The 18,849-nt window shown below is 43.9% G+C and overlaps 1 pseudogene; it reads left to right on the top strand.

Annotated features, from left to right (window-relative positions):
* The first annotated feature begins 12,959 nt into the window (after positions 1-12,959).
* Positions 12,960-18,849, top strand: part of LOC102490974 (peptidyl-prolyl cis-trans isomerase FKBP3-like) — a 30,391-nt pseudogene continuing 24,501 nt past the window's right edge.

The following is an 18,849-nucleotide window of genomic DNA, read 5'->3' as shown; positions in this document are numbered from 1 at the left end:
GATTTTTCACTTCCCCTCTCTTTCTCTCTCTCTCTCTGGTGAGTGTACCAGCCCTATAACAAAAACTAGAAAAAGAAAGAAGAAAGAAAGAAAGAAAACAAACTCCTACACACTGGATGACTTCTCAGTATGAGAGCACTCTGAGATCTGAAGACTGTTCTACTGTGTGTGCTGTTTGTACGTTGTGATTCTAGTATCGCCTGATGAGGAACCTTTGAAAACACGTAGTTCCTCACGTGCATCTGCTTCGTGTTAGAGTCTCCTTCGAAATGTTCTGATTTAGGATTGACTTTTCTCTTCACTTCAAATTGTATGCAAAATAGGGGTTTACAATCAGTTTTTGTTTATTGGTGCACACCCTTCAAAAAAATCTACTCCGTATACTATTTTCAGACCATTTTAGTCTTTTAAAATCCTCATCATTTGCCATTTAATAATTAATTGTAGTCAACTGCACACTGAATTGTCAAAAAGCGTCAGCCCAAGGTCAAGCCACAGTGGTGCAGGTAGTGGGTGCTATGGTGTGATGTTGAAGCCATGTGGAAGGCCCAGGTTCCGGTTCCAGGTCACACACACTGGGCCTGCCCACGCACACCTGTGCACGGCTGTCTGGGAGGCTGGGGGAGGTCACAGAGTGCTGAGACCTGGCAAGGAGCTCTCTCTGTCTCTCACAAAAGAAAGAAAGAAACTTTCAAAAAGTCAGCTTTACTCAGAATATAATTTAAATAAAAACCAATAGATAATGTAAGAATTTAGACATTGCAGGTAAAGTTTTATTTTGCTCGTAATATAAAGTCATTAGGTGTCCTATAGCTGATTTTTCAGTTCAAGTCCAAGCCTCAGTGGCTTGAAACACACGCCGGGTGTATGTGTGCCTGAAATCGCGAAAAGAGAGAGAGATGGAGGAGGCGACTGCAGTGTGACCATTCCCCGTGGGAGGAGGTTTCTCATTTTCCTTCTCTAGTTCTTTCTGTCTCTGGTGAATGCATGTGCCCTCTGGCAAATGTTTTAAAATTTAAAAATAAAGAAGCCAGTAGGTGGCATGGTGGTTAGGGTGCTGGACTCTAATATAGTAGGCTGTGGTTCGAGTCCTGGACCTGGCAGCTTGCTTTCTCACTTTCTCTCTCTCTCTCTGTGTCTCTCTCTGGTGAGTATACACGCCTATAGCAAATTTAAAATGATAATAATTATAATACATAAAATTAAATAAATATTTTAAAATGAAGTCATTAAGCAAGCATTTATTATTAACTCATGGTTCATTATTATATACTTTGAAAATCCGTGACTGGCACTAATTCAACCTGAGGGTAGAAGGCAAGAAGACCTGAAAGAAAACCTGACAGCTACCTGGTTTCACTGAAGCACCTTAGAAATTGTTCAGACTAGAGTGTGACAGCTACCTGGTTTTACTGAAGCACCTTAGAAATTATTTAGACTAGAGTGTGACAGCTACCTGGTTTCACTGAAGCACCCTAGAAATTGTTCAGGCCAGAGTGTGACAGCTGGGGGGAAGTCAAGGCTCACCCGGGAAGGGAAATTGGAGACTTGTGCTGAATTTGGAAGGTGCACACAGCAATCCTTGGGGGCATTACCTTGGTTACTGCTTGCGCATCTGCATTGTGGTTCCACTCACTGAAATAGGGAGGAGTGAGAAAAGACCAGCTTTGGGCAGGAAGACGACAAAGTCAGACACAAACATGATAAGCTTGATAAACTTCTGAGACACCCGAGTAGAGAAGTAGACACCATCTAGAACTGAGAGTGGAAGCTTGGGCTAGCAACGTCAATTTAGGAGCCGTTATCATACAGAGAGTGATTGAAGCTACTGGCAGACTGAAACTATAGAAGTCTATTCATCTCAAGTAGAGCACAGGGTAAGAACAGTGTTCAGGACGAAGCATTAAAGGGATGCTGACCTTTAATGGCCAAAGAATGAGCATTTTGAGAAGGACAATAAATTGTAGAGCCAGCAGATGGTGTAGTGGTTTCATCATTGGACTCCCACATGGCTGACTGTGGTTTGAGTCCCAGACCTGGTCACTTGAAATTCACATTGAGCATGTGTGCATGCATACCCACGATCCCAGGACCAGAATGAAGGAGAAGGGATTGCGGTGTGGCTCTCTCCCTTAGGGGGGGGGTGTGATTTCTCACTTTCCCTCTCACTGCCTCGGTCTCTCTGTATCTCAGGGTGCGCACATGTACCCGATAACAAAAACCTCTTTTTGAAAAAAGGAAAATTGCTATTGTGCTAAACGCTGTTTGGAGATTGGGTAAGGTGATCATGAAATGACATTAAGAACACTGGTGAGGGACCAGCAGTTAGCGTAATGGCTATGTCGCTGGACTCCCATGTAGTCGACCGTGGTTTGTGTACCAGACCTGGTGACTTAAACTCATGCCGGGCGCGGGTGTGTGCATGCCCAAGATCCCAAGAAGAGAATGGAGAAGGGATTGCGACATAGCCATCCCCCCTGGGGGGTGATTTCTTGCTTTCTGTCTCTCTGTCTCTGTCTTTCTGGTGAGTGCATGCACCCTATAGCAAAAACCTCTACAAAACTGGAAGAACTCTGGTGAGACCAACAGATGGCATAATGGTTATGTCACTGGACTCCCATGTAGTCCACTATGGTTTGAGTCCCAGACCTGGAGGCTTTCAACTCACACCAGACACATGTACGTGCATGCTCAAAATCCCAAGGGGAGAATGAAGGAGAAAGGATTGTGGTGCAGTCATTTCCCCTGGGGGTAAATTCTTGCTTTTTGTCTCTCTCTCTCTCTCTCCAATGAGCACATGCACCCTGCAGTAGAATTTCTTTAAAAAGAAAAAAGAACACTGGAAATCCTGATAGGAACTACATACGTGTGATGGGACTAGACTGACAACGAGAAGTACAGGAATGGAAGTCATAACTATTCGCACCTTTTGACAAATTTGGTTATAAAGGAGAGGGGAGAAACATGGTGGTTGTTGGAAAGTACAAATCAGGTCTTTTTCTTTTTTTTTCCTTTTTTTTTTTTTGCTTTGTTTTACGACGGGAGAGACTGAGTGTAATCTGGAAAGGATCCAGTTGAAAGGGAGAAGTGGGAGCCACAGGAGAGCAGCGATGATGGCAGCCGTGGTCGGAGTGGGACCGGCAGGCCAGGGAGGAAGAGCACCACCTGATTAACAGAAAGCTCCATGAGGCCAGATGCAGGTGCCAGGTGGTTAATTTATGGGCAGAGGAGAGAGTTCTTGGCTGATAGCTTCAATTTACTCGGTTTTTTTTTAGCTGAGGGTGAGAAGGGAGGTGAAAGAATTAGAGGTTTGAAGAAAGCAGGAAAGTTTCTGAACAGTCATTTAAGAGAGATGAAAAATGAGTGAATCAGAAGAGTCTATTAGGACTTTCAGGCAGTGCTGAGTCCGTTGGAAATGGGTGATTATTCATTTATAAGTGCCCTTTTCACAGTCCTAATGTGAAGGCTGCCGAAAGCTTACTAAATAATGGTAGCATCTTTTTTGATAATTACTTTTTTTTAAAAAAAATTGCTAGAGGGTTTATGCACTAATTGGAGAGAGACAGAGAGAAAGAGAATGAGAAAGAAGGAGAAAGAAGGGAAGTGAGAAGTCATCTCCCATGGGGGATAGTCATGCCACAGTCCCGTCTCCTCCATTTCTCCTTTTGGGATTTTGGGCACACACATACACCCAGTGTATTTTTCAAGCCATTGGATCCAAGACTTGAACCATGCAGTCAACCATGTGGGACTCAACACTTTAACCACCATGCCAATGGCTGGCCCAATAATTACTTTTGAAATTTTTTATTTATTATTATTTTATTAATTTCTTTTTTGAAAGAGATTTTTGCTATAGGGCAAATGCACTTGCCAGATATAGAAAGATAGAGAGAAATCATCGCCCAACGGGAGATGGCCATGCTGTATACCCTTCTCCTCCATCTCCTCTTGAGATCTTGGGCACGCATGCACATGCACCCAGCGTGAGGTTTAAGTCACCAGGTCCAGGACTTGAACCACCGTCAACTATGTGGGAATCTACCAACATAACCATTATGCCATCTGCTGGTCCCTATTATTATTATTGTTTTAATTTGACTGTAGAGACAGGAGGGGGGGTGGGGAAACAAGAAAGTAAGCCCCAAGGTCTGGGACTTGAACCACAGTCGGCCACATGATAACCACCATGCCACCTGGCAGCCTTGATAATTACTTTAAACGAGGACCTCATCGTGATTGTTTTCCTACACAAATCTTATCATCTATTTTTCTAATCACATCATGTCACTTCTATATATTTTCACATCAGATTCAAATCTATGAAAAAGAAATAATGTAACTGACTCTAATTCTTTTTTTTTTCTTTACAATTAAAAAATATATATATACCAGAGGAAGTGAAAAGCTACTTCTTGAAACCTCCAAAGACCCCATCTGAGTATTATAATAGTGTCTGGAATGCTGGTGAGGGTGCGCAGATAAACCCACAGCATAAACATAGTGTCTTTTGCCAGGTGGGCTGGGGGAAGAGCCAGCTAAAAGGATGCAGAATTCAATAATTTACGAGAATAAAGAAATCATTAAGAACTTAGCAAGTGGTATAATGGCAGAGGCGCTACACATGGCCGACTACAGTTCAAGTCCTGGACCTGGCAGCTTGAAATTCATGCTGGGTGCATGTATGTGCATGCCCAAAATCCCAAGAGGAGAGTGGAAGAGAAGGGACTGCGGTGTGGTCATGCCCCCAAGGGGTGATTTCTCACTTTTTTTTCTCTCTTTTTGTGTCTCCGGCAAGTACATACGCCCTTTAGCAAAAAAATTTCTCTCTAGGGACCAGCAGTTAGCGTAATGGCCGTGTCGCTGGACTTCCATGTAGTCGACTGCGGTTTGCATCCCGGACCTGGTGGCTTAAAACTCAGGCCAGGCGCGTGTGCGTGTGTGCCCAAGATCCCGAGAGGAAAATGGATTGCAGCATGGCCATCCCCCCCAGGGGGTGATTTCTCACTTTCTACCTCTCTGTCTCTCTCTGTCTGTCTGGCGAGCGCAGGCACTCTATAGCAAAAACCTCTCAAAAAAAAAAAAAAAAGAATTATTAAAAAAAAAATTTCTCTCTAGAAAAAGAAAAAAGAGAATCATTAGGACTGAAAAATGGAATAACCCAAGAATTTGAGTGTCCGAAAACAAAGTAGTTATGTTGCCTGAAAGGGACTGTAAGAGACCAGCCAAAGGTTATATGATGGTTAATTTTATTTGTCAACTTGACTGGACTAAGATAGCTGGTAAACATTATTTCTGGGTATGTCTCGGAGGGTGTTTCTGGAAGAAATTAGCATTTAAATCAGTACAGTAAGTAAGGAAGATCCGCCTTCACCCAATGCCGGCAGGCTTCATCCAGTCTGCGAGGGTCAGAATAGAGCAGAGAGGCCGAGGCAGGGCGAATCCACGCTCTTCAGCACTGGGACAGCTGCCTTCTACCCTGACTGGAGCTCCCAGTTCCTGGACCTTTGGCCTTTGGGACTTACACTATGGGCTGTCCCGGACTCAGGCCTTCTGATTAGGGCTGACTTAACACTACCTGCTTTCATGGCTCTCCAGCTCACAGGTGGCAGATCGTGAGATTTTTTGACTTCCATAATCACAAGAGAGAGTTTCCATAACAAACCACCTCGTCTGTATCTACATGTACTCTGTTGGTTCTGGTTTTTGGAGAATTCAGGCTGATACAGGCTGATAGAGTATTAAAGGCAAGGAAATAAACAAAGAAGGAAGATGGTGAATGTTGACAACAAACCTTCTAGGAGGGATATAAATATAAAGAGGAATAAAAACAGAAACTTAGGAAACTATTTCATTTATTTTGTTTTTGTTTTATTTTATTTGCTAGAGGGTGCTAGCACTTGCCACAGAGAGATAAAGAGACAGAGATGGAGGGAAATTTTTTCCTGAATGGGGCACGGTCATGCCACCATCCCCCCTCCTCCATCTCGCCATCCCGTCAGGATTTTGAGCACGCACACTCATGAGCCACCAGGGCTGAGATTCCAAGCACAGTTGGCCATGTGGGCTCCAGCTCCCTTAACCACTCGGCGGCAGGGCTGCCTACAGTAAGCGTTTTAAATCAGCAATATTCCATTTATCGTTTGGTGTCTTACTATTGGGAGGCTGCTGCTTCCTAGAGCCCTGAGGACAGAAGCAGCTCGTGCTCGTTTCCAGGTGTTTCCATTCCTCGCGGTTGAAGGTTAGTCAAGTCCGGAAAAGGGCTGGCCATCCCCACCTTTGCATTTACTCTTTCCTTTGTGCGCCCTGGTGGGAGATGACCCTTCCCGTCATCGGTACACACCACTCTCCTTTTTCCATGTCTACGAAGAGGCTAAATAAAAGGTCAGCATCCAGGTCAGGGGGCCTCTCACCACCACTCAGTTGCCAAGTCGGCAGCTCGGAAGTCATACTCAACTTTCCCGCCTCCCTCACCACCCACCCATACATAATCCACCCACGAGCCCTCTCAGTTCTACCTCTGAACTGTCTTTAAATCTGTATGCCCCTCTCTATCCCTGTCTCTACTGTGGGCCACCATCATTCCTCACACAAGTGACAATCACTTTTAGATTGGTTTCCCTGTCCCATCTATGTCCATGCTTGCCCCTCACTTTTCCTTCGTGCAGAGGCTGTGTGGCCAGAGGTTTTTCTAAAATGCAAGTCTGAGGCCAGCAGGTGGCGTGGTGGTTAAGGGTGCTGACAGACGACCATGGATTGAGTCCTGGACCCAGTGGCTTGCTTAATCACTTTCCTTCCTTTTCTCTCTCTCTCTCTCTCTCTCTCTCTCTCTCTAACTCTGTTCCTCTCTGGCCAAATTAAAATAAGTAAGTAAATAAAGGTAAATAAAATAATTTTTTAAAAATGCAAGTCTGAGTATGCTAGTTCACTGCTATTCTATGCATTGGCTCTATATTTTGCCCTAAGAATGAAGCCCACACTCCTTCAACCTTGGTCATGAGGCCCTTTGTCCGCCTTCTGTCTTGCTTTCCTCCCAGCATTTAAAATACCAGCCTAGAGACCAGCAGATGGCATGGTGGATAGAGTGCTGGGTACCACATGGCCAGCTCCTTGGTTTGAGTCCTGGACCCGGCAACTTGAAAAACATACCGGGTGCATGTGCGTGTGTGCCCAAAATCCCAAGAGGAGAGTGAAGGAGAAGGGATCGTGGCATAGCCATCTTCCCTGGGGGGTGATTTCTCACCTTCTCTCTCCCTCTCTCACATCTCTCTACAGTGAGCACACACGCCCTATAGCAAAAACTAAAAAAGAAAAAGAAAAAGAACAGAAATGCCAGCCTAACCAAGTCCCTCCAAGTCCCCCTTATCTTACCCCGCTTCTCCTCCCCTTCATGCCCCCCCCATTATCTTCTCTCTTCCTACCCACCTCACCAGGCAAATTCTAATGCAGGTTTCTATTGAGATACGTTTTATTCCAAAGCCTTGCGACGCCTCGTCATTTCTTCTGCACTCAAAATTTCCCTCTCTGCAGACATTAATGCCAAGACATTTTGTCACATTTTATTGTGCCTATTTGCTTGAAATGTCACTGACGGTCAGGATCCATCTATTTTACTTAGTGTTAAATTCTTAAGCTCAGCAATTGGGCTGTAAGAAGCTTTTGAAAATTTTCAGTGGGATACATGAATGAATTTCTGATATAGCCCACAGCTTTTTGGAACTTCACAACTAGATTTGGCCCACGTTCCCAGTCTGATCAGACTTTGGAAAAGTGCTGACAAGACATTGAATTACATTCATCAAAATTCTACTGTGTTCACTTCAATAAGAAACACAACGGACAAGTGGGCTAGGGTTCACGGGACCTGATCTCCTCTGTGGCTCTAAGAAGCCGCGTGCACCATCAGCGTGTTTCCCAATGAACATATAATCCAGAAAGGGGAGTTACAATTCAAATGTTTAATAACCTATGAATGTAATTGCCTGATTCTTTTATCATTTTCTTTTAGAGAAATGTTTTACTATAGTGTGTGTGCACTCTCCAGAGAGACAGAGCAAGACAGAAAGTGAGAAATCACCCCCTGCAGGAGGGATGGCCATGCTGCACCCCCTTCTCCTCCATTCTCCTCTCAGGATTTGGGGCATGCACGCACACGTGCTCGGCATGAGTTTGAAGCCACTGGGCCCAGGACTTAAACCGTAGTCGACTATGTGAGAGTCTAGTGACGTAGCCATTACACCATCTGCTGGTCCCTGCTTGCTTTATTTTAATAACTGGTGGGTACCCCCACCAGGTGAAGGCCCTGCATCCTGTCCGCAGGGAACAATGCCACCTCTGGCCTTCCAGCCTGCTATTTTCTTAGCTCTCTCTGCTACCATACCCTGTATCACAGTAGCACATGACTTATATAAATAAAAATCCCTGTCGTATTCTTACGGTCTTTAATCAGACTGAGAATCGTTAAGGAGATCGGCACGTCTGTGTTCTGATCCCTCTGAAGTTTTGATTTTATGGTGGAACTTTTCCAAAAGTCACTTTATTTCCAAGTTCTTAGGGGTCACCTGTCCCAAGGAACATTTTTCACTTGAGCATTCTGAGACTGAGCCAGAGATGTGTAGAGCTCTAGCCTGAATTAGGTAATTTGCTGAGCCATTGATTTGTTTGAAATTGAGGGCTTCTTGGCAAAGATATTTGAAAAGAGAAAAATGTTGAGTCTACGAGACAAGACAAGCATTAGAATAGCTTCTGAGAGCTAACACGCAAGGAGGTCGAGCCTGCAGAGCAGAAGAGGCTGGGGACAAATGCCACCTCTGTGAAGCTACAGCACAGTCGTTTCAATATGAACACCTGGGGCCAGCAGGTAGCATGCTGATTAAGCTGCTAGACCCCATATGGCCAACTCTGTGGTTCAAGTACCAGACCCAGTGACTTGAAAATCACCCTGGTGTGTGTATATGCATGTCCAAGATCCTTAGAGGAGAGTCGAAGAGAAGGCACTGCAGCAGAGTCATGTCCCTGGGGAGTAATTTTTCACTTTCCCTCCCTCTCTGTTTCTATGTCTCTTTCTTGTGAGTGCATGGATCCTATGGCAAAAATCTTTTTTTAAATTTAATTTTATTCATTGTCATTATTTTATTTCATTTTATTTGAAGTTGACCCAAGAGACAGAGAGAGAGAAGGAAAGTGAAAAAGCAAGCTGCCAGGTTCGGCACTTGAACCATGGTCAGCCATGTGGGAGTCCAGCCTCCTTAGCCACCATGCCCCCTGCCAGCCCCTAGCAAAAATCTTTAAAAAAAAAAAAAATGAAAACCTTTGTAAAACATCATGTGTAGGGACCAGCAGATGCCATAATGGTTATGTCACTGAACTCCCATGTGGCTATCCATGGTTCAAGTCCCAGACTCAGAGGCTTGAAATTCACACAAGTACGTGTGCATGTGTGCCCAAAATCCCAAGAGGGGAATAGAGGAGAAGGGATTACAATGTGGACATCCTCCCCCAGGGAGGTGATTTCTCGCTTTCTCTCTCTCTGTCTCTGGTGAGCACATGTGCACTCTAACAAAAATCTCTCTCAAAAAAAAAAATCACGTATAAATACCTTGGTATTTGGATCTTTAATAAGTATTCTCTTCTTATTTTCCCTTAAAGCAAGCAAGTTCTTATGAACACAAGTCTGTGTTGCAAGACAGAGGGCAGATGGAGGGCCTTGTGAGCAGCCTGTTCATGGTACCCAGGATTAGCAATCGCTTTCTCCTGTGCATGGTTTATTGTGTCTTCTCCTCCTTTACGGAAAGCATCTGGTCTGCCTCATTCATCCTGCGCTCAGAGTCCAGAGGCTCCAGCACAGCAAAGTTGCTGGATTAATAGGAGAATGCATGAATGCTGAGGGGAGGTGAGGAATGATTGGTCTGGCCAGACTTGGGTTAGAGTTCAGCAATGGGACGGCACGTTCCTGTGGCCCAGATTGGAGGTGATGGAGGCAATGTGAATGAGTCTCACTGGGGAAGTGGAGCCTGAGGAGGAAAGCACTGACAAGTTATAGAAATAATTCCACCAGACTAGCCTTCATCTTCCAGCACCCCCAGAAGCTAAAGCCTTGGGGAGCTTGTGTTTTGTATTGAGACGTGACTCCCTTACTAGCGCTCTGTAGATAAATAGAATAGAAGGGCCAGTCCCCGGGCCCAGAGGTTAAGGAACCCGTATCTCACATGGCCAACCGTGGTTCAAATCACAGCCTCAGTAGCTTGAAAAAGACACACTAGGGCTGTGTGTGCCCATCTGCGCATGCCCCAAATCTCAACAGGATGGAGGAATAGAGGGGAAGGGATTCCAGTGTGACCACGCCCTATGGGAGCGTGCTTTCTCCCCCTCCCTCTCTCTGTCTGTCTCTTTCTGGAGAACACACATGCCCTCTGGCAGTATACAAATAATAATAAAAAAAAATTTTTAACACACACAAATAGCAGAATAGTAAGAGACAACTAACCCACATCAGCAGCAAACACCCCAGAAGCATTCAATATTTGTAAAAACATTAACTTACTTAAGGTCACAAAATATTCACTACTTAATTTAATTTTTAATCCACAAATAAACCAAAACAGAATAAAAGAAGATTAGAACAAGTTGTAAAGTAAGTATTGGCTTTGCCAACTTGACTTCCTGAAACTCCGTTTTGCACCACTCAAAACCACCTGTTTTCAGCTTTTAAAAATAAAATAACAAAGATAAAATAACATAAAACCCATATAAGCCCTCTTCCTGACCTCCTCAGTATCATCATATCAAAAGCTTCTATAGATTGAATCACATTAGCTCCATTAATCAAATTAGCTCTTTGCACAGAATGATCTCAGAACATTACGCTCTTGTCTCTCGACGAGAAAGGCCATATGTTTTTGAAATTTCCTTTGACCACTCACCCGGCCTTTGCTGTTCAGCATCCCGGAGTCAGCTTCTCTCGCAACTTGATCCTGGAAAGAAGTTCCTCTCCTAAAGAATTGGTGGTTTTTAAACTGTCGACTAGCAAGAGACACATAAACCGTCATCTCTTCCTGCCAGCTATGAAGCCAAAGCTGAATGTCAGGCTCAACTACAGCCCCTGGCTGGAACCCTGAGCTAAGAAGTATTCGGGCCACACGTCTTTGTATGTCTGTCCTTCCTATACCGTAAGTCATAGGAGTGTGTGACAATCAAGAATGTATTCGTGCCACTTGGTTTTATTCCACAAAGAGCTCATGGAAGATTCTAGTCTGCAATTGTTCTGTTTTCCTCAGTCTTTCTCTCTCTCTGTCTCTCTTCCTCTCTCTTTTTTAGTGTATTTATTTCATTTCTTTTAGGAGAGAGAGACCCTCCACAGGGCCTCATTACACTGCAATCTTCCTCATAGCCGTCTTGCTAACTAGGCACCCAGCATGCTTTGGGTCGCCCTGGGATCTAAATCCTAGGATGCTCCTCTGCCATTTCTTTTTCTTTTTCTTTTTCTTTTTTCTTTCTTTCTTTCTTTCTTTCTTTCTTTCTTTTTATTTTTCCTTTTCCCCTTCCTTTTATCTTCCTCTTTCTCTTTTTCATCTTTCTCTTTCAATTCTCTTTTCTTTCTTCTCTTTTTTTCCCCCTCTCTCTTTCTAGGGGGCACGTGTGCTCACAGGAGAGCGGTAAAGAGAGGGAAGGAAAAGTGAGAAAACACCCCTCATGGAGAACAGTCATGCTGCAATCCCTTCTCCTCTGTTTCTTCCTTTCAGGAGTTTGAGCAGGCACGCACATGCACCCAGCATGTTTTTTAAACTCACTGGATCCTGGAATAGAACCACACAATCAGACATGTGGGATCCAGCTGCCTTAACCACCACAAGACCAGTCGACCTTCCTCCTTGGTGTTTTATAGAGGTTCACTAACAGCTGTTCCATCCATTCATCTAAATCAGCACACAGGAAAGCCATGCTGTGTTTTATATTTCTATTATAAAATAAATCAGGGGCAGCCACGGCCATTGCTAAGGCAGCTGGATCTATATGGTCAATCATAGGTTCAAGTCCCGGATATAGCAGCTTGAGAAATACACCAGATGTGTGTGCATGCGTGCTGAAAATCCTGAAAGGAGGGAGAAAGGGTGGAGAGGGAATTGAGGCAGGACGACGCTCCATGGGGAGTGCTTCCTTGCTTTCTCTCTCTCTCTCTCTCTCTGTTTCTCTCCAGCAAGCACACACACCCTCTGAAAAAAACATTTTCAAACAAACAAACAAAATTTAATTAATTATATAATTAATTTACACTTATTATATAAGCTTTTTTTTAAGATATAAGAACAATAGTAACTGAAAAAAATCTTCGCTGAATGTTTTTCTCTCAACTTGTGCAAGATATATGTTCTTTTTTATTATCATTATTTTTTTTTTATTGTCACTGGATGTGTGTGCTAACCAGCGAGAGACAGACAGAGAGACCACAATGGGCGTGGTCACACTGCAATCCTTTCTCGTTTATTTCTCCATCCTGTTGGAATCTGGGACGCGCACATATGCCAAGCATGTTTTTCAAGCCATCAGGGTTAGAATTCTAACCTCAGGCTCTTCTCATAAGTGGCCTTAGGTGATCTTTAAAAATGCTTCACTATTCACCTGACCGAGAGAACCCCACAAAGTCATGCAAATCAAGAGGGTCAAATCGTTGTGTTAACACGTCTGATTAAGCCACTATGCAGTATATTCTGGATGGGAAATCACAGTTTGTATGCTGTGACAATGCTCAGTGTATGAATGTGGATTAATTCATTAAAAACAAAAAAAGTAAAATAAATAAATAAATAAATAAAATGAATAAATTAAAAAAAAAGTTCGTGTTCACTTTAAGAACACTCGTGAAATTGCCCAGGTCATCAAGGGTATGCATATCTGAAAAGCCACCAAGTATCTGAAGGATGTCACTTTACAGAAGCCGTGTGTGCCATTCTGTCGTTACAATGGTGGAGTTGGTAAATGTGCCCAAGCTAAACAGCGGGGTGGGACGCAAGGTCGGTGGCCTAAAAAGATGCTGAATTTTTACTGCACATGCTTAAAAATGCAGAGAGTAATGCTGAACTTAAGGGGTTAGATGTAGATTCTCTGTCATTAAGCACATTCAGTTGAACAAGGTACCCAAGATGCGCCATCGTGTGTACAGAGCTCATGGGGGGATTAACTCACACATGTGCTCCTCCTGCGGACTCTCACTAAAGAGGAGTAAATTGTTCCTAAACTGGAAGAGGAAGTCGCACAGAAGAAGAAGATATCCCAGAAGAAACTGAGAAAAAAACAAAAACTTATGGCACGGGAATAAAGTCAGCATCAAATAAATGTATAAAAGTAAAAGAAAAAAAAAAAAAAAACCAAGAACTCTAACCTGGATGGTCTATGTGGGATTTGGCTCCCTTGGGGCTGACCCAACAAGATAGATATTTTTATGTTAAGTTTCAAAAGGCAGAAAAATTCATAATCAGGAAGATAAACCTTCAGTCATTCTGAAAACTAAACTGTGCAATTATCTCACTCCTTCATAAAATAGTTTTATTTAACTACCCACATTCTAATCATCCTTTTAACCTGGATGGTCTATGTGGGATTTGGCTCCCTTGGGGCTGACCCAACAAGATAGATATTTTTATGTTAAGTTTCAAAAGGCAGAAAAATTCATAATCAGGAAGATAAACCTTCAGTCATTCTGAAAACTAAACTGTGCAATTATCTCACTCCTTCATAAAATAGTTTTATTTAACTACCCACATTCTAATCATCCTTTTTTTCTTTATAAAGAGATTTTTGCTATAGGGCGCGTGTGATAGAGAGAGACAGAGAGACAGAAGGAGAGAAATCACCCCCCAGGGGGGATGGCCATGCCACAGTCCCTTCTCTTCCATTCTCCCCTTGGGATTTTGGGCATGCATGCACACGTGCCCGGCGTGAGTTTGAAGTCACCAGGCCTAGGATGCCAACCACGGTTGACAACATGGAAGTTCAGTGACATAACCATTACACCATCTGCTGGTCCTTCTAATCATCCTTTATGTAACTTTAATTGTGAATTTTTGGACTCTTCTTGAATAGGCTGGCTTTTTAAAACTGCATGAGTTTTGGGGCCGGCAGTGATGCAGTGTTAAGACACTGGACTTCCAGGTGACCGAATGCAGTTCAAGTGCAGGACCTGGAAGCTTGCTTTCTCACTTTCTCTTTCTCTCCTCTCTCTGGCCAAATTAAAAGAATAATAATCAAAATTAAACAAGTAATTCTTCTAAAAATGCATGAGTTTTAAATAAAGATGAACATTACCTGTAGTATGCATCAATTAAGCAAAGGTTGTTCACATACTGATTTGAAACCTTTCCATATCCAAGGAGTTTTTATGGTGGCCAGTTTTATGGCATCTAATCATTGTAAGGGTGACTTATTTCAGCATTTATTGAGTACCTACTGTTACCTTAGGCCCAACTAGGCTTAGAGAGGATGAGAAACATTAAAGTACTAAAGTGCAGTTTCCTTGTCCTTGAGATACTATAATCTACAGTGACGGAGATGGTGTAACCTGTTTATCTGAAAATAAACAAATATTAACTTGCTTTTAGGCTTGGTTTGTTGGTCTTGGAAGGTTTCATGGACTTTGAACTTGACCTTAAAAGAATTGTAGGATTTAGGGGCCGGCATGGTGGTGTGGTGGTTAAAGGTGCTGGACTCCCACATGGCTGACTGCAGATCAAGTCCCGGACCTGGTGACTTGCTTTCTCACTTTCTCTCTCTCTCTCTGATCGAACTGGAAAATAATAATAATAATAATAATAATAATAAATAAAGTTAAATAATTAAATATATATATTAAAAGAATGGTAGGATTTAGATGAAGGAAAACAAGGAAAGAATTGTTGTATTCAGAGAGGAAAAGCATACACAAAGTTTAGATGAAAGAAACAGGCAATGATTTGTGGGTGTGGGTGGGATGTGTTCATGTCTGGAGGTGGGTGGGTGAGACCTGAGGTGGAGAGTTAGAAGGAGAATCTGATGCTCCCGATAAAACCTTGGGGGGGGGGGGTGCTAACTGTGGGACTAGGGATTTGGGAGTTAATCTCTCAATCTGACATACACTAAAGGGTCATTGTAAACCCTTAATCAGAGCAGTGAGCTAATGAAAAGGGTGCTTCAGAAGGACTCCAGTGGTGTGCAGGAGAGGCCTTGTAATTACGAGACGGGAATAGGATGTGCAGGTTTCCACCAGCGTCAAGAGCTGTCTGAGCTGCTGATAATCTCTGGCTGCTACACAAAACTCAGGTTTATACAGAACAGCAGGGAAGAGAAGAAACAGACAAGAGCATTACGTGGTCAGTTTGAGTTCAACAGATAATAGTAACGAAAGACCAAAGTGAGGAGAACCGACCGGGACACGGTAAGACCGGGATGCTCTGCCAGGCTCACCCAGACGGAAGGCCCTGGAGTTTCCAGAGACCTTCCGGAGTATGTAGGGCACGTGTGCCTGTGTTCTGGAGGGGGGGGGGCTGAGGCTGAAGTAGACTGCAGTGTAAAGACCTTGTGAGCACGCACTCTCTCTCTCTCTCACTCTCTCTCTCCCTCGTAGAAGGAAGAAAGGAATGAATGAAGACCAACGTTTCTAGCATAATACTAGTTAACAGAGCTTAATAAACATTATTGTTGTTGTTATTATATCATTATAAGACTATTGGCCTTATGAATAGAAATAGGAAATAAGGGAGTGTTATTTGTAAGATTCGTATTTCTTGTAAGAATCATATTTCCTTTTCTCTTCACAATAACTCTAAGATGTAGATATATTAATATCTTCTCTGCCTTTTCTTTTAGTTTTGCTATATGGTGTGAGTGCTCACCAGAGAGAGAGAGGGGGAGCGAGAGAGAGATAGAAAGTGAGAAATCACCCCCCAGGGAGGATGGCCATGCTGCAATTCCTTCTCCTCCGTCCTCCTCTTGAAATTTTGGCCATGCATGCACACGTACCTGGCATGATTTTCAAGTTGCCAGGTCTGGGACTTGAACTGTGCAGGCAGCCACAGGAATTCAGTCACCTTTACCCCCATGCCACCTACTAATCTCAATTTTTTAACAGTTGATATAAGGCTCAGAATGGTTAAGAAGCATGCAACTAAGAAGAGGTAGGCTCTAGATTTGGAACCAAGTGTCTGGCTCCGAAACTCATGCTTTTTCCCACTCTTCCTCTGACTCGAAAATCAAAAGATTTCTGAAAACTGGTTAATGCTATAAACACACCGAGAAAAGCGTCAGTGAGAAGGGAGAGTGCTCACCGACAGGGCACAGAGGGAAGGGGAGGTCTGAGCCGCAGGACTGAGAGCGGATTTGGCTCTGTTCAGCAGAGACTGATGCCTGGCTGATGCCCATAGTCAAGCGGTTTCCTTTGCACATACTTGGTCGCCAGCCTTGCAAGGCTGTTTCCCTTATCTTTGCACTTTTACCTAGAGATTTTATCATCAGCTTCTCAGATACCTTCTTAGGGGGAGTGTATGTTTTCTGTACTGGACAGGAAATGAAAGGAAGATTTAAGCACTGGAAAGGAGATTGTACTTCCTAAATTCAAACACAGATGACCTTGTTTCTACCCTGGCCCCTTGGGAATCGCATCAGCTAGTCTCTCCACGCATTAGACCCACCTAGTACGCTAATGAGAGGAAGCTTCCGGATGTGCACGACTAAGACAAAATACCATAAAGGAAATGCTACAGTGAGGCCACTGGATGGCCAAGCAGAAGACTTCCCCTGGTGACATGTTTCTTTTTTTTTTCATTTTTTTACTTTATTATTATTGGAGAGGTTTCTGCTATAGGGCGCATGCGCTCACCAGACAGATAGAGACAGAAAGACAGAAAGCGAGAAATCACCCCCCAGGGGAGATGGCCACACCGCAATCCCTTCTCCTCCATTCTCCTCTTAGGATCTTGGGCACGCACGCACACACGCCCTGCGTGAGTTTTAAGTCACTGGGTCCGGAACACGAACTGTGGTCGACTATGTGGGAGTCCAGCGACATAGCCATTATGCTAACTGCTGGTCCCGGTGACATGTTTCTTAAACAGGGGACTCCAGGGCCAGCAGGTGGCCTGGTGGTTAAGGCACTGGATCCTACATGGCTGACTCTGCAGTTAGAGTCCCAGACCCAACAGCTTATAAAACATGCTGGGCAGGGACCAGCAGTTGGCGTAATGGCTATGTCGCTGGACTCCCATGTAGCCAACCGCAGTTCAAGTCCCAGACCTGGTGGCTTAAATTCATGCCGGGCGTGTGTGCGTGCATGCCCAAGATCCTGAGAGGAGAATGGAGGAGAAGGGATTGCGGTGTGGCCATCTCCCCTGGGGGGTGATTTCTCGCTTTCTGTCTCTCCATCTCTCTCTGTTTTTCTGGCGGGCACATGCACCCTGTAGTAAAAACCTCTCAAAAAAAAAAAAATGCTGGGCACATATGCATGGGCACTCAAAATCCCCCACAGAGAGTAGAGGAGAAGGGATTGCAGTGGGACCATTCCCCTTGCAAGAAGTTGGGTATTTCTCACTTTCCCTGTCTCTGTGTCTTTCTCTGTCTCTCTTCAGGGAGCGCATGTGTCTCTGGAAAAATAGAAAACTCTAAAACAAAAAGGGAAGGTAGTCCATATCCCTTGCTGTGTTTCCATTTTCTTTTCTTTAAAGAATTATTTTTTTTTAACTTTATGTGTGTTTTTATTTATTTATTTTCACTTGACCAGAGAGGGACAGAGTGTGTGTGTGAGAGAGAGAAAGCAAGTAGGGAAGCCACCAGGTCCGGGACTCGAACTGAGGTCAGCCATGTGGGAGTCTAGTGCCCTTAACTACCATGCCACATGCCAGCCCCTGTTTTTCCATTTTCTGAAATCCTTATCTGCTGAAAGCATTCTCATCAAAGTTTCTGGGGGACCCGCAGATGTCGTCGTGGTTCCATTGCTGGACTTCCGTGTAGTCAACCACAGTTCAGGTCTCAGACCCGGTGGCTTAAACTCACACCAGGCACACGCATACCTGCCCAAGATCCTGGGAGGAGGATGGAGGAGAAGGGATTGCGGCATGGCCATCCTCCTAGAAGGTGATTTCTCGCTTTGTCTCTCTGTCTCTCCGGCAAGCACATGTGCCCGACAGCAAAAAGTCACTCTCCCCCCCCAAAAAAGAAAAAAAGTGTTTCTATTTAGAAGTGGCCTACCTTGGGGGCAGCAGGGAAGATGGCGGTGGGAGCTCAGTGTGGACGTGGCTGGAGCAGCTGTGCAGTGAGCAGTTGCCCAAGAAGGACATTATCAAGTTTCTTCAGGAGCACGGTTCAATTTCATTTCTTGCAGAACATAAATTACTAGGGAAACTTTAAAAGCCAAGACACCTAACAAGGACCGTTTGTTTACAGAATGTAAACATCTTTTTGAAAGTAAGCATTTTGAAGGTACTGAAGTCTAAGTGTCTAAGCAGGTAAAAAAATGTGAAGCCTAATAAAGATAGACTCAGAGAAACCAAATCTGAAGAGATTCAGGATGAGGCCCCACCAAAATACACGAAATATATTCTTTTTTAAAAAATTATTATTTAATTTTACTTATTTATTCATTTAGTTTAATTTTACCAGAGAGAGATAAACACAGAGAGACATAGAGAGGGAAAGTGAGAAAGCAAGCCCCCAGGCCTGGGACTTGAACCATGGTCATTCATGTGGGAGTCCAGTGCCTCAACCACCAAACCACTTGCCGGTCCCACAAAGTCTATTCTTTTCTTCTTCCCCTCGGGGACCATCCTTGGCAACGCATGCAGGTGGGCTCAGCTCTCAAACTTTTCTTGCAGCCCTCCTTTCCACTCA

Source organism: Tupaia chinensis, unplaced genomic scaffold (assembly GCF_000334495.1).
Source record: "Tupaia chinensis unplaced genomic scaffold, TupChi_1.0 Scaffold000685_1, whole genome shotgun sequence".
NCBI lineage: Eukaryota > Metazoa > Chordata > Mammalia > Scandentia > Tupaiidae > Tupaia > Tupaia belangeri.
The sequence above is the reverse complement of the archived record's forward strand: the minus strand, read 5'-3'. Positions and strand labels throughout refer to the sequence as shown.